The sequence below is a fragment of the Mytilus californianus genome, unplaced genomic scaffold, assembly GCF_021869535.1.
Source record: "Mytilus californianus isolate M0D057914Y unplaced genomic scaffold, xbMytCali1.0.p SCAF_6, whole genome shotgun sequence".
NCBI classification, from domain to species: Eukaryota; Metazoa; Mollusca; class Bivalvia; order Mytilida; family Mytilidae; genus Mytilus; species Mytilus californianus.
Window position 1 is genome coordinate 26,869,622 of NW_026262712.1, and position 15,296 is coordinate 26,884,917.

Below are 15,296 nucleotides of genomic sequence, written 5' to 3' on the forward strand. Positions count from 1 at the left end.
GGAATTGTCATTTTTAATTTATTGTTTTCCATTTCTAGTTTATCGATGACATACTTTGCTTAGAAGATCCCAAGTTTGCATAGTGTATTGATACGGCTTATAATTATTTGTGCAAGCGGATTGTAGGTTCAGCACATAATATTATCACTTGACTCATGAACATCAAATTTGTTGATTCAAATCTACTTAAACTCCCTTCTGTAACCCCTCCTCATTACAGCATATAAAACTCATCTTTGCAAATTTTTGCTCCATTGGCTCGTATTCAATAATCATTGAGTGATAATACCGTTTCAAAATGAAACTAGCATAGTAACTCTATCTCCAGTATTCGCTTGGACCACAGTGGAATGCCAACATGTGTGTTATCAGCCTATCTATCAAAAACACAACGTACAGAATTGGACTTAAACAAGGATCAAAACGTTGACTAAACACCTTTAACAGCAATGAGCCTCACCTTAAAAACAATAATTGCTGTATAAAGTACATCATAAGTTTTTTTAAGAAACACAATTGGACACTGCAAAGCATTCGAACCTTCAGCATTATAAGATTGCTGATCAGCGCATGTGTTTGCAGCTCGTAAAAAAAATTAAACGATTCTGTTGTTGGTTATATACCAGAGTAAAAATAATATTTCTGTAGCCTGTCTCCTTTTCTTAACGGTATGCGATAGAATTATAGGCGTGGGCAAATATTCTTTATGGAAATAAGATGTGCAAATGTTTACTTTTACATATTGTGACTTGGATGGAGAGTTGTCTCATTGGCACTCATACCACATCTTCGTATATCTACAACTGCATACCAAATATAAGTGGCTCACCCAAAAATGAAATAGACCATGTCAAAAGCGGCAAGGCCGAATAGTATTCGTAAAAATGAGATATGCCAATGCTAAAACAACTGTATAAAAGATGCCATTGACTTTAAACAAGTCTCCTCACTCTGACCTAATCACAAACTTTAACAAATTGATGACGCCGCTGTCGCAACTAGCTACAGCACGCCTTTCTTTCTTCAGTTGTCCTAGAGACCTATAATACAACAACAAAAACGTTGAAAGCTGATGCAACCAACCAATATAGAGCAAGACTATATGCAAACTCGGACAGGGAATCATAATTATGTACAAGGGAGCTACATTCCCTGACTCCAAATCCTGTTACAATTGCTGTTTGAATTGTTGAGTAAGTGAGTTATGAAACACATCTGTTTTATGTTAAATTAAGAGTATGTACATGACGTAGATCGCATAATTTATGCTTTTTTTTTATAAAAAAAATATATATAAAACTGACTGTCAAAATGAACTAAAAAAAACAAAGATGACATGTTAAAGAGGATTTATATACTCAATTCATTTAATATTTTCTATGAAATAGTAATACGTTTTGTTTGTTTCACAATTCGTGGAACGAAAATTTAATACAGTATTGGTTGATCCATTTATTTGTATTGCTTTGAAAATCAAATCAGCTGGAAAAAAATGTTAACAAAGTATGTACTATGTATACAAGGATATAAACATTATACTAAAATACCAGTTCCTCTAAATGACATGATCAAAACTATAAAAAAAAAATAATGAGCTATTACTTCAGTTTGCTTGTTATATGTGCCAATTACATGACTATAGTAGCCTCATATCTATCAATATTTATTCTGACAGTCATGCCAAGTCTCAACAACATTCAACAAACAGGTCCTAATTTTAAATTGTCAATCTCTACATTTAACTTCAAATTTCCAAAATTATTCCTAACTTTAATGAAGAAAGCTAGGATCAAATTAAACACCCAATTAAAACAGGTGTATATTTTACAACTTCTGATAAATTTATTTTTCTTCAAAAAATGAATGGAAAAAAAATGTATGTTCATCATTTATTTCAAAGCTTTTAGAATTGTAAAATAACATTGCCGTATTTTCATTGTTGTGACAACATTATATTATCATCAATCATAATGCCAAAAAGTTACAAAAAGATAACATTTCAGAAAATATTCTACTTTGATACCGAAATACAAATGTAGTATAAATTCAGCTGACTATTTATAACGTGTGTGCAGTTTCACTATTGTTTGATCCATGTATGCATTTTTTACAATCAAGTCAAAGTAAAAATCATTGCTTTGTTCCTATAATTTGCGACTAGTAATTGATTTGTATTTATATTGTTATCAAGAGAAAAGGCGTTAGCAAGACCATCATTGGCTGTAGGCATTTCTTTGTATTTTTGTCCATCATCAGATATAGCTATAACATTGTTAGATGCATGCCCTACTACGTACACGTTACCACCATTGTCTACTGAGATACCACGTGGACCATTCAGGACTTCTTTTCTCGAATGACCATTTAACTGTGCTTTGTAGATCATAACATGTGACGGAGTTTGATTGGTGATTAGTATGGTAAATTTTGTCACCAAATGTTGCAACGTAACAATTATAAGGTATTCTATCTCGGACGATATCACTTGTTTGATTGTTGTGCAGATTTATCAATTAAATTCCTTTTTCGGCAGCAGAACACATTACTTTGCCATCGTTTACTACAATACCATAACCAAAGAAATCAACTTTATTCCGTTCTTGATTTGTTTATTTTGTATTTCAATGATTGTTATGCATTGTTTACTTGACCCTCCTGATGTTACAGCCAGTGTGTTGTCATCACCAATGTACACTACGTCCAATGGGTGTATTGGGGTTTTAACTTCAAAATCGTTTGATCCATCTGAATTGTATACTCTGATAGTTTGTTTAAAGTAATTCGTAAACACCATTTTACCATCTGGTAACATGCAACAACCATAAGTATTGTTTCCCATAGCATAAAAAGTGTAAAGATGCTTCATATTGATTTTTTCAATTGACTTGGATGATATATGCTGAGGCAATATTTGGGCTTGCTTGTCTTTCCTTCGTGACAGGACTATATCGCATGGCTTCGACTCAGTTATTACTTCTCCAAATTTCTGGATATGGTTTGCAAAATTTAGCATGGCGGCATTGGGATTGTACAACAGATTGTGCTCTTTAAATTGTTTGTTGTTGATCACCGACTACAGATACTCGTCTTTGATTGTGACTTTTTTTTTCTAGTTCCTTCATAGAAATAAATGTCTGAAGATCTGTAGCATGTTGCTTGATATTTTAAATGTTTACTTTATATTCAGTTATCTCAATTTCATTTTCCTTCAATAAGTCCAGCAGTTCGCTAATTACCTTCCTTTCTTTTTCTTCAGCTGCGTTTAACTGCTTCATTATTTCATCTTCTATTTTGTCTAAATGATTGTCAATTCCAATCCGGATTTGTTTGATTTCTCGCTCAATCTGCATTTTCTTCTCGGATAAACTCTTCCAGTTGTTTTTTCTGTCATTTCGAATTTTGTTTATATTGCCGGAAAGGTCTGTTATTGATTTTTCTATTTCTGAAAACGCATGTGAAAATTTGATGTTCTGAAAGATATCAGCCAATTTATCAAAGTCTCGACTTTCAATATGATTTTCTACAATACAACTACCGCAACAGAGACATTCATGCTTTTTGCAATAAATTGTTAACTTCTCATTATGTTTGGCACAGTTTTGAGTGATTTTGACAATATTAACTGGTAATTTTTGATACTCACTTATTGTAACGGTGTTATGATTTCGTGATCCCTTCGATAGACTGTGGTGGTCTTTGCATTCAGGGCAAAGTCCTTCGTCGCATTCAAAACACCACATTATGGATGGTTTAGTAATACTACGAAGATCACATATACCACACACGGGTGTTGATGAAGCCATGGTAAGCAAAATCTGAAAAACATATAAATAAATTGAAATACAATAACTTTGTAGTTTCACATCTCGAATGTATAGTTCAAAATTTATTAACGGAAATGACATTTCGTTTAAAATGCCTCAGCAAATAAAATATATATTTTTTGCGAAATAATCAATTTTATTTCATAAAATTAAATTTTAAACTTCAAGTGCAATTATTACAAACGACCATATATAAGGGACATTATTTGAAACAAATGAAATATTCATCTATTTTTAAAGAATTGATTGATTGATTGTGGTATACAGGGTTGAAAAATCAAAAGGTTTGATAGAAAAAATTTCAGAGAAAGATCGATATTTTAAGTTATCAAGAAGTTCTTCAGAGTTTTTTTTTTTAATCCACAAATGGTTAATACCACTACGTGAGTAAACAGTTTCACAGTATTTCTGAAGACCATCTTTCACTGCGGACAGAATTTTTGTCAATCTAATGGACACAAGATGCAGATGAACTGGCAATGTATCGTTGTTTGAACGGAATTTTGTGAAGGTATCAAATACAAACAAGGTAAGTTCTTAGATTTGCTGTTAAATGTAAGGTCCATTTAACCCATGATGGACTCATGATTCGATGTCAACAAATGATACAGGATCACAAGCTTGTTAGTATTATAGTACCAACTTAGTTAACGTGTTTACTAGTTATGTAGCTCGTCATTTTCATGCAAAATGTCGCATACCTTCGAGAAATTTGTTAAAACTTTTTTTCATATATCTTTTAATCATTATATCGTAATTAATATTATTTAAATGTTATAATCGCAATCCTTATTAATAATCACAGTAAACATGGTAAAGGTAACAGTTATACTTGATTACGTGAAAAATTAATATTCACAATACACGCTTTATATATGAGAACTGGAAAATATTTGTTGGACTCAAATGCCGCGGTTGACGTCTTAAGTATTTTTTGTAAAGGTACACAAATGTAACACGATATACTTGTATTGTGATATGATATTTCAATACATTGTATACCTGTTTCATCATGAAGGCAATAATCTAACAATATTTATTTTCATTCGAAATGGGGATGTTAAATTAGTAGGTGACCCAACGATTTCTCTTCCTATCCAACATATCATCCTTTCTCAGTGGCAATCTCAATTTTCAGCCAATTAGATAACAAGGATAAATATATTCTAATATTTCAGAGGTGGTTAAGAATCAGCTAGGCATATCACTTGACAAAGATAAAACAAAAGCGCTTGTAAAATTGTTAGCAATGAGTATATTATCTTCATTTTTGAACAATAAGAAATATAAAAAAAAAACTGTATTTCAAGTTAAAAGTTGTATTTTTAAATAATGTTGTATTAAAAACATAGTTATAACAATCTTAGAGCAATCATTTTTATAAAATTACTTTTACATCGCTTTTTCTAATTACGGCTTAATTGACGCGGGAAAAAATATGGACGGCGGGAAAGCGCTGTTCTACAGAGAGGCACAAGTTTCGCAACGTCACAAATAAGAAACGTCAAGTTGCTTTTTGGCGCGACAAAGCAAGAAATAAACTCGGCAGCAAGAGGGTTAACTCTTTGAGCGCTGAGACGTTGTTTTTCAAAACGTTACGTTGCCATACATATGTGAATGACGTTACTATAAACTATACGTAACGTAACGTCAACATGCGACGTACAGGCACATGCACGTTGTTTTCGTTAATTGAATAATTAGACAACACATTAGCCATTTAAATCACGAACACATTTAATCCTGAAGTTGCCAGTTATTGTATTTTTTATGCATGAAAACGATAATGAAATTATTTAAAGATTTTATTGCATGATGATTAATTAAACTTGTGTTAACAAAAACCTTCAACACTGAGTTACGGTATTTCACGATTAAGGATGTTAGGTGAATAGCAGTGTTCTTATTCTTCAAAGTTAATGCGGATGTGGTATCTCCTGAAACATCCGTCGATGCAGAGTCCGACTTTACAAGTTGCACGCCACCACTGAATCCGGGATCTTCTGAATCTTTCCGTGCCAGCACAAACTACACATTTCTTTCATTTCTAATCCGGTATTTTCTCTGGGAAGTGCCTCTCTGTGATTCTGGCTAACTGCCGATGTACCGGTCTTACGGTTCTAATTTGTTGGTTTCCTGTCCCATCTCTGTGATTACCGACCAGGTTCTGACACAACTGTTGGTGAAACTTAAGGTGGTCGAGCTTTGTTTCCACGACGAATGTTCTTCTGTAGCATATTAAAGCATTAACTGAAAACGAGGAATAAAAAATAACACATAATACGAGTGTCTTCCTCAAGTAAATCAAGAAAAGAAAACAAAATAAAATATAAAATGAATTTAGATTTGTGCATTTTAGATACATGCCAAATTTGCGAAAATATAAAAATATTGAATGCAAAAACCTTTTTAAAACATTTTTTATGTATTTGGTTTCAACAATTTGTCTTACCTTTGTTCCTGTCTACACACATTTAGGAATTGAAATAATCACGAATGAATAAATGCATTTCGAAAAAAAACACTTAAACGTCAATTTTTCCCAAAACGGAACACCCTCAATTCCGAGGTGAATAAAAGGGATACGGGGTGGGCGGTCGTCTATGAGAGAGAAAGACGAGTGTCTGATACAAAAATATATAAAGGATGTCTTGCACAACTATACAGGTTATGTCATGTCTTGAACAACTATACAAGTTATGTAGCGTTTCTATAAACATGATAAAGTTTTAATCCATTTCAATATAAAACAAATGTTCTTGTGGATTAATTCATTTCATTTGAACTTTGGTGGATAGTTGTCTCATTGTCAATCCACAATCTCCTTATTTTTATAAAGCAATATTTTAATGTCTTTCGACGAAAATTGGACACTATAAAAAATGTATTCTAAACTTGCAAATTGTCATTTACCTGCAGCTGTAACTATTTGATGGAATAGTAGCTTTGTCCACATTTTCACACTTTTGAAATTCGGCTCAGATAGTAATTGTAAAAGAAACTGATCCCCGAGATCTACTTCACCCATATTATAGTTGTAACACTTAACAGCGGATGGAATTGCCACATCTGTTCCTCTACTGTTTGTTGAGTTAATCTTACTACAATTTATAAACATACATTAAGAAGTTTTCTCCATGAATGTGTAAATCTTTTCAAAAAGGCTGAAAATGCATTTAAAAAAAAGTAAACTCAATATACAGATTTTATTTTTTAACATACCATCAACTGTTCTAATAATACATTAATTCAATCAAAATAAGTTTCTATGGTTGCAAAGAAGTATTTGCATTTTTAACTTGTGTAACACTTAGTATGTTACCGTAATGATTTTTTTCAGTCGCAGTATATATGATCAGAAGTAAATATGCCAGAACTAACCGATGACAACTAGTGTATGCGTATAAATACATATAAACGAGAAAATGGAAATATTAGAAAACATGTTATGCCAAAACATAAACATAACACACTCATACAAAAAAAAAAAATCACAAAAATACTGAACTCCGAGAAAAATTCAAAACGGAAAGTCCCTAAGGACACGTACGAAAATCTCTATTTCTAACTTGTTTCGGTCGTTTGATGATGCATTCATTGAACACTGACATTACTCATTCTTCTACTTTAATTACTCACCACAATTTTGAGTGCATCCTACTATGTTTCCAACTGTTCCGAGTTAGATGCCTATTTTACTTTTCAAACAGATCTTCCTGCACTGATTCTGACGTAACTTCGTGACATTTTCTGTTAAGAACAGCATCGATATGATAAGTAGCTTATCTAGGTAAAGTACTTAGAAGCTGCCTCCGTTACTCCATAGTTTTTGCGATACCGTATGACATTGTCTATGTTTGTGTTGTTTGTACACGTGACGTTTTATCTATAATATGATTTTGTTGAAGTGTTAAGTGCTTTCCCTGCACTGATGTTTATGTTATTTTCTTTTACGTACATATGTAACATAACCGAATTCGACTTATCACCAAATGTATACTTACATGGTGCTTTATGTGGAATAGGATCTGCTTACCGTTCAAATGCACCTGAGCTCACCCCTGGTTCTGTGTGGTGTTCATGTTGATCAGTCTTTTGTTTTATAAATTGTGTTCTGTAGTCTTTTGTTGTTTTTTTTTTTTCGTTTTTGCCATTACATTTTGTATCTTCCGTCTCTACCAAACAACCTGATCGATATATAATTGAGATACTTGTAGATATATAGTTTTATGAAAATCCAAGTTGATATGGAAAAGATATAAAACAATTTAAAGGTGACTATCTGAATTTAGTCCGAACTGAAAATTCTAGCTTTTTTTACCTATTAACTAAATCCTTAAATTGTACAGCAATACACCAAACTACCAAACAACCTGGGATTCTGTAAGATGACTATATATTTGAGATAGCTGTAGATTTTATGAAAATCAAAGTTGATTTGAAAAAGTTATAGAAATAATTAAAGGTGGCTCTTTTTAATCAGAACTGAAAATTCTAGCTTTTTTACCTATTAATTAACGAACCAAACTACCAAATAACCTGGAAATTTGTAAGATCAATATATAATTGAGTTAGATGGGCTGATTAAGACCAGTCGAGACTAAATTCAAAGGTCAAGACTGAGTCGAGACCGGCCGAGACTGGTGGATACAGGTCGAGACTTGTTGAGACTGGTCGGGCATTTGTCGAGACCATATTCAGACTGTACCATGATTATCAAGTACTCAAACAGACTTATTAAGTAAACCCGAATACAGTTAAGTACTGTTGAGATTATGTCGAGTCTTTTCAAGTAAAATCTGTGCTCGAGTAAGGTCGAGCACAAAATATGGTCTGTTCAGACTCTGAGCAGTTTGTAGTGATATGTATCGAATCATATTTGGCAACAGAATCATCAAATTAGTCCTGAAGATATAAATTATAGTTGTAATCCTTGAATTATTTGAATTCATTTCGCTCTTAACCATATATGAAGGGGCTGCAAGCTGTTTAAATTTGAATCTGCGTTTTCCCTGAAATAGTTTTGAACTTCGACCCAAATTTAAGAAAATCATAAATACTGTAGTCAACGACGACACCGGTATTTTGATGAGGCTTGTTCACCTCTTTCCAAAGATATAAAAATGCAGCCGTGTGTTGTTCATGAAATGTAAATTAGTTTGTATGAATGGTTCGCAGTTTTCCTCAACAGATGGCTTTACGCTTTCCGAGTTGTTTTGAAAGGGCTTTTGTGATCCCCTGATATATCACTGTACAAGTCTCAACTCTTTCCATAATTTTTCTTCCGAAAAAATGCTCTATCTTGCAAACTCTTTGATTTTTCCTTCTTGTGAAACCCTGTTCATTTCCGTATGATTATATTTTTATGTATTTTTTTACTTGAATAAAAATAATTGATAATTCGCCAAAATTAAAGTTTTATCATCATTATTGCCTGTGTGTAAACATACCGCGAATATTACTTGATATTTGTATAGATATGATAGGGATAACCGGCATAACAAGTCACCTGATATATGTATCTGTTGTTTACCTTCATGGTGGGCGTATTGAAGTACTGAACAATTCTACATCCAATTTGCTCTTTTGATGCATTGACTTTGTACGTATGCTATGTAATATTTAACATATTAATTAACAACAGAAAACATTATTATGGTTGAAATGTCCAATTTTCTTTCAAAACGTTATAATGCAAGGAAGATAATTATAATCAAAATGTTCTCGTCTAGACTTCATAAACATCTGGCATTGTTGATAACATTTTCTAACGAAAAAGTTATCCGTTCTTATAACTGATTTCATGCCTTTAACATTTAATGACAAGCAGCATTATGTTTATTCGTTTTTAGATGATGAAATGATTTGTTCAGAGTAAGACAACGACCATTTTAGTCTGAAGGTGTGTGTGCATGGTGTGGGTGGGAGGGTCGTGTAATTTGTGTCAGAATATTTATTTCCAACTTAATGATGGTCAGATTATTTTTTTTCTCTGACCAGGGGCCATAATATTATTTTATAAAATTTATTTTCTGTTCATCCAAAAAGTTACACAAAATATATCCCCTACCCCCTTGACAGAATCAAATGATTATAAAACAAAAAGAGTAGTCATAATGAAGCTTCTACCTCCTTCCGAATCTCCAACTGATAATCAATCAATCTGCAACTACTGTATTGTATACCTTTTTGGTGAGCGGTGCGAAAAATATTTATTTTCATAAGCTGTAAGGCAAGATTTAGATATTCATGACTTTGTTAAACAAACAATGTCCTTCAGTTATCTGGAAATACAGCTTTTTCATTAGAAGTATATCATCTCCACTATGTCCACTGTGCCCATGGATGTTACAAGTTATTATTTTGAAGGTGACTATGTCTCTCTTGCATTATATGGGAACGATCATTTTATTCTGATATGGGGGTGGGGTCTGGCAGATTTTGGAAATAACTATTCTTGTACTGATGTAGTCGGAAATAAATCATCTTGCCTTATCACTCATGAAAATAAATATTTCTCGCTCTGTTGATGACAATTATTGCTGTTTCTTTTATATGTAAAACCACATCAAGGTTATATTTGATACCAAAATATCAACTATTATGAAAGCTGATATTTTTGATTTTAAGTTTCAAATGTAAAAACCTTTGAGATGTCAACAATAATATGGTCTGTGTTATCCTTGTGAAATTTGCATGCCGATTTGACATGATCAGAATGGGATTCCTGGATCTTAATTTTGTATTCATGGTTTAATGATTAGCAGTACACTTATCCGATATAGTCCCGTGTCTTAGTGAATATTTCACAACCCTTTGTTTGTTTTTTACAGTAACTGTGAGGTGTACATGTCTGTTTTACGAGGACGACATTAACCTTATTTTCAGAACCAATGATTTTGATATTCCTATCAGTAAAATGTAAGCAACCGTTGATCTTTGAATTATTATTAGGTGTTGGATACCGCCTAAAAAGTATCGTGTTTCTCATTCATGATGAACATATGATCTCCTTCTTTCGTGTTGTGATCGCCACAATTATGGACTACTGGTATTTTGCCACGTTTGTTGAAAAGCAAAACAGAATTAACATAGGCTAATCTACAATGCATTATCTAGATAATGACCAATATGATTTATATGTTCTTTATGTAAGAGGGTTACGATGTTTAAAATTATGTTTAAGAACTTTTCATGTAAATGGAGTACATTTTTTTAAGTTAGTTCTCTCTTATTTACGATGGTAAACCCTTACATTTATCTGCATGGGAACCGATTTTCTAGGCTTATTCTTCTAGGTCTTGTTTAAAATGAATTATGTCTAATTCTGAAAGGTTATAGTAGTATATATATATATATAGGAAGATAAACGATGGTGTCATCTGCAAATATTTGTACAATCGATATACTGTCTTCCAGGATTTCATAAAGGTAGTTAGGAAATAAGCTGGATTATAATACTGATCCCTGGGGTACCCTAGTTTGCACATCTTTGTAGTATGTTGATAATTCTTCTACTTTAGCATGAACTACAAACAGTTAAGGATGTATTCATTTAAAGTTTCAGTCTCGTTGAAATCTCGTTCGGGAATTTTTTCTAAAACATGTGATAAAAGTGGAAATAATTAATGAATCTAAAAAATATTACAATCAAACTAAATTCTGTGAAATAATTGTGTACTTACAATAAGTAGTTTTTGAGTAATAAAATTTTCAAATTTTAAAACCAATCCGGTCAGTGTCATCAGCCAAAATGTTGAGAAAATTGGTAAAGGAACAAAAAAAGGATTTTACCAAAAATATATATGTACATCCCATATCATTTTTTTTTTCCTTTTCAACATTCTTAGATATGTAATTTCAATCATTTATAACAAAAAAGTTGAAAAAAATATGCTTTTTGTTCTAAAAAAAAATTTAAAATATCAAAAATTTACAAAATTTACAGCATGGTCAATTTGACACGAAAAAATAACAAAATTTTATGAAACTTTCTAATATTAATACGAATCTATAGTTTGTTGTAAGTTAAATTTAATCAGATTGGTCCACTTCATTTTTAATGAAAGTATGGAAAAAGTTTTATTGTTGGACTGTGATTTGTTTCATGATAATAGCCAAAAGATGGGTAAAAATTTATGAAAAATGAGGAAATCATATACAATGGGATACTTTCAAATGGCCATGATAGCAAAAAAAGAATGTGATAAACCCAAAAATCAGGTTAAGAAAAAAAGTTCAATTCTAGAAATTTTTGGCTCCTCAGAGGTGTACATCCTTAAAACATGATCGTTGAATAATGTACATGAAACCAATTTCAATTGTTCTTTTCTGAGTGCAACCAATATCTTATGTTAATTAGATTAAATTTGTAGTTTGACCATGATAGTACATAATTTGTAAATTTAATATAGTCTCCCTGAGCATTTGATGGTTTTCACTTTTGCTTTGAAATTGAATAACCAGTATGATTGAGAAAGAATGCTTTTGATAATTTTTAAAGTGAAACATTAGGTACTTTAAAATGAGTCATTTACCTCATATTTTCCCGTCATGTTTCCTGATACACTGCACATTTTTAAACTAAGATGATCATTTAAATACAATTTAAAATATTAATGTTCTATTTCTTTTACTGTATTTAATTTCTGTGTCATTTGGTCTCTTGTGGGGAGTTGTTTTATTGACAATCATACCACACCTTCATATTTTTATATCATCATAGATACCATGCTTAAATTGTTGTACTCGAAACTCGCGTTTTGTCTACAAAAGACTCATCAGTGACACACAAATCGAAAGTGTGATAAAGTCCACGTAAAGAAAGAAGTTGAAGAGCATTAAGGATCAACAATTTCGAAACGTTTTGCCAAATGTAGCTAAGGTAATTTATTCCGGGGGGGAATCCTTAGTATTTTGAAAAATTCAAAGTTTTGTAAACAGTTCATGACATTCATGTACAACGATAAAAGACTCATCATTGTCGTTCGAATAAAACGAAAATTTTAAAACGGCCAAACAAAGTAAGAAATTGAAGAGAATTGAAGACCCATAATTCCAAATAGTTTTGCCAAATACAGCTAAGGTAATTTATTCCTGGGATAGAAAATCCTTAATAATTTATGACATTAAAATGATAATGCATGTCAACATAGAAATGCTGACTTCTAGGCTGGTGATACCCTCAGGGAATAAATATTCACATTCATTTTTTTATAAAATGGTCCCCATAAAGAAAGACCAGAGATAACATTTTGTTTTAATTGGATGCTGGAAATACCGTGATTGCCCTTTCAAATAAAAATAGACATTTCATATCTTAATTGAATTTGGATGCTCAATCCTCCGACGTCATACATTTATACAGTTGTATTATGTGTTGTCAAGCCGCTGTCCAGGAAGTTGTTACACAAGGAAGTGAGCACGCGTAGAACAAGATTTAACTCCCTGTCTTGTCTACTTTTTTAAAAACATCCAGTTAAATAGGTCGTCAAAGAACAACATTGATACTTGACATATGCGATTCGCTAGTTGAATTTTCTATTTTTCTAGATATTTTATGATAAATAAAACAAAACCCTCTTAATGCCAGTAAAGCATGTTTTTACAAATCAGGATTTAATATGTCGATGAACTATCTTCCTAAACGCTGTCTTATATTAGGGTACACATCCGAAGATATTGCCACTCTTTTGCCCCCGTGGTCTGTCGTTGTTCGTCGTGAACTTTAAGAAAAAAAATCCGCTCCGAAATAACTTGTCTAAAAGCACCAAACTTTTGGCTCAAAGATCCTAAGCCTATCTTAAGTTCATCTTTTGGTTTGTTTTTTTGCATAAAACCTAGGAATATAATGATTAATCTAATTCAATTAACATTATCAATGAATTCTTTATAGGAGTTATGCTTTCAATGAAGATATTTCTACACTTTTTGTGGAATTCTAACCTATATGATCTATTGGCTGCACAAAATTCTTTTCATCTGAAACCACTCAATGGATTAAAACCACATTTTTATGTTTCATCTATATGATGTCTACTACATTGTATTGCGTTAGTAATTATTTCTTCCAGGTTTACCAAAAAAAATTGACCTTCGTTCCTAAAAATAGAACATAAGTGTCAAGCTGCAGTTTTTGGTTGATATCTCTAAAACTATAGCTATTAGAGGAAAACAAACTCAAGAAATGCTATAATTTATGATAGAATACATATATATTGAGAGATTATTGAATACAAAATTGTTATAATTGAAATATTTTGTTTTTAGTATTATTGTTTGGTATGGCATCATCGACATCCGTATGTGGTGTATGTGATTTCTGTAGTATTACCGAACCATCCATAGTCTGGTGTTTTGAATGTGACGACGGGCTTTGTTCCGAATGCAAAGAAAATCACAGTCTATCAAAGGGAACACAAAAACATTCCACTGTGCCAATACATGAGTACCAGAAAAAACCTTGTGATATTGTAAAAATCACTCAAACCTGTGCCAAACATAACGAGAAGTACACAATTTATTGCAAAACGCATGAAAGTCTTTGCTGCGGTAGTTGCATTGTAGAACATCACATGGAATGTCGCGACTTCGACAAATTGGCCGATGTCATTCAAAACACTAAATTTTCAAATGCCTTATGAAATGGAACAATCATTAGTAGAACTCTCCGACAATATTCAAATAATTCGCAATGACAGAGAAAATAACATGAAGAGGTTATCAAAAAAGACAATGCAGATCGAACAGGATATCAAACAAACCAGGAGTACAATCAACAATCATTTAGACATAATACAAGACGACATTATGAAAAAGTTACATGCAACCGAAGTAAAGGAAAGTAAGATAATTAGCGAACTGCTGAGTTTATTAAAGGAAAATGAAAGTGAGATAACTGAGTACCGAAAAAACATTGAAAATATCAAGCAACATGCTACAGATCTTCAGACATTTATTTCTATGAAGGAGCTAGAAAAAGATTTCTCAAGCAGAGACAAATTCCTGCAATCGGTGATTGACAGCAAAAATTATAAAGACCGTGATCTGTCTTACAATGTCAATGCCGCCATTCAAGATTTACCAAACTATATCACGAATTTTGGAGAAGTAAAAATTACGACAAAACCATGCAATTTAGTTCTAACAAGTAGGAAAGACAAACAAGCCCAAATAATGGTGCGGCACATATTATCCAAGTCAGTTAAAACAATCAGTTTGAAGCTGTATAAAACTATTAGTACTATAGGATATTAGTACATAAGGGGCTGTTGTGTGTTACCATATGGCAAAATGGCATTTGCGACTTACTTTGGTAAAGCTGTAAGAGTATTCAACTTTAACGGTACCAAAGACTTTGAAGTGATTACACCAACATTTGCATTTGACGTAGCGTATATCAGTTACGACAACACACTTGCTGTAACATCTGGTGATTCGGGTACGAAATGTATCACAATCATCGACATACAA

The 15,296-nt window shown here is 32.2% G+C and overlaps 1 protein-coding gene across 1 annotated transcript in view; it reads right to left on the minus strand.

Moving 5' to 3' along the window:
- The window catches only part of LOC127705021 (uncharacterized), a 183,771-nt gene that overhangs the window by 4,467 nt on the left and 164,008 nt on the right, over positions 1-15,296 (minus strand). The gene's annotated exons all lie outside the window — the stretch shown is intronic.